Raw genomic sequence first — 2,500 nt, 5'->3', positions numbered from 1 at the left:
CTCATGCCCTTCCTCAGTTAGGTATCAGTACGAAATTACGTTATTTTTGGGTTACAAGTCAGTTTGGAGGTTTGGGTTTGCTTAGGAAGTGGTTTCCCACTTAACAATATATATAATATATATATATATATATATATATATATATATATATATATATATATATATATATATATATATATATATATATATATATATATATATATATATATATACATATATATATATATATATATATATATATATATATATATATATACACACACATAAAGGTAGGTAGAAACAAAAACGTGATATGAAGTTATGTGTATGGTATATATATATATATATATATATATATATATATATATATATATATATATATATTTTATACACATACATACGTACATACATACATACATACATACATACATACATACATACATACATACATAAAGGTAATGTAAAAGCAAAAAGGTAAAATGAAGTTTACACGAAAGAACCAGCTGAGGTTGAAAAAGCAATATACATTTTAATCAAAACGCCACAAAACTCGTTCAGAGAACTGCTATTACATTGTTTATTAAATAAAAGCGAAACAATACAACAAAAGCTTTCTGATTTCTCATATCCATACACTTTTACTATATAAATGCTTGTGCCTACACGAGCTGACATTTGCAGAAAAATGAGTCTACTGCTCCGACACAAAAATATTCAGGAAGAAGAATCGATCCTCATACTGAGTTCTGTTTGAACTCAGTATGGTGAGTGGTGAGTGATTATTATTATTATTATTACTATTATTATTATTATTATTATTATTATTATTATTGAATATAGAATTTAGGTCACAGACCAAGCACTGGGACCTATGAGGTCATTCAGCACTGAAACGAAAATTGACAGTAAAAGGTTAGAAAGGTGTAACAGGGGGAAAACCTCGCAGATGCACTATGAACCAGTTGTTAGGAGAGGGTGGAAAGTAAGATGACAGAAAGAGAATATGAAAGGAGGTACAGCAAAAGCAATAAAAGGGTTGCAACTAGGGGCCGAAGTCACGCTGCAAAGAACCTTAAGTAATGCCTACAGTGCAAAGCATGAGGTGCACTAACGGCACTAACTCCCTACGGGCATTTTTATTATTATTATTATTATTATTATTATTATTATTATTATTATTATTATTATTATTCAGAAGATAAACCCTAATTCCTATGGAACAAGCCCACAGGGGCTACTGACTTGAAATTCAAACTTCCAAAGAATATGGAGTTCATTTGAAATAATTTTTTCATTTGAAATAATAACAGAAGATATGGGATATACAGAAAGAAGAGATCAGGTATTAGCAAAAAACAAATAGATTTACAAATAAATACGTAAAAATATAAATAACTTATCAAAGTACAAGGTAAATTGTTTATAGAAGGTTATACCTAGATATGAATTAGGAATTAGGGCTCGCAACCTCATTCCAATATCGTAAGAATAGAAAGGGTAACGCTTTCCGTAGATATGAAGATCAATGTCAGTACAATAACACCTTTTTTTTTATTTGAGATTCCAAGCTGAGCCACCTGAACCTAATGCTGACTAAGTGTACATCCTCACTGCACTAAAACATGTCATAAAGACATCACAAACTCCTCATATACATATCACAGACAAGTTGACAACAAGTCAGCGGCCACAGGTGTAAAACGAAACTTGGGTCACTGCTAAATAATCGTCTTAAGCGCTGGCTGAGACTGTCAGTAAGTAGTTGATTTGTATTAAACCTTTTTAATGTGTGTGCAGTAAAACATGTCAAAATCACATTGCAAACTTATCATATACATATCACAAACAAGTTGACAACAAGACATCACCTATAAGTGGAGAACGAATATTTTATCAATGCTATATAATTGTATGAAGCACCGGTTTATAATGTGTGTGCACTAAAAAAAAATTATAAACACAACACAGACTTATCATACACATCACAAACAAGTTGACAAGTCAATGGCTATAAGTGGAGAACAAATCATTTTCCGTTGCTGGATAATTGTATGAAGCACTGGTTAAGACTACCAATAAACTTCATCCACTCTAAAGGTCCCTTTTCAGGGATCTTGGGATCGTGCCAAGTGCTCCTATGATTATGGGTACAATTTCCATTTGCATATTCCATATCCTTCTTATTTCGATTTTCAGGTCTTGATAATATCAATTTTTTCCCTTTCTTTCTCGTCTACTCTGGTGTCCCATGGTACTGCGACATCAATGAGTGATACTTTCTCTTTTATTTTGTCAATCAACGTCACGTGTAGTCTATTGGCACATATCACCCTATCTGTCCTGATACCATGGTCCCAGACGATCTTTGCCTGATCGTTTTCTATCACTCCCTCAGGTATTTCTTGCACAGTCTCCAGTGGAGGGTTTTTGCTACTGAATCAAGCCCCTTTTTGTACTGGTTCTGTGCAAGTGCCGGACAGTCACTTGCTATGTGGTTTATGGTCTCGTCTTTCATATTGCA

Source organism: Macrobrachium rosenbergii, chromosome 3 (genome assembly GCF_040412425.1).
Source record: "Macrobrachium rosenbergii isolate ZJJX-2024 chromosome 3, ASM4041242v1, whole genome shotgun sequence".
Classification (NCBI taxonomy): Eukaryota; Metazoa; Arthropoda; class Malacostraca; order Decapoda; family Palaemonidae; genus Macrobrachium; species Macrobrachium rosenbergii.
The sequence above is the reverse complement of the archived record's forward strand: the minus strand, read 5'-3'. Positions refer to the sequence as shown.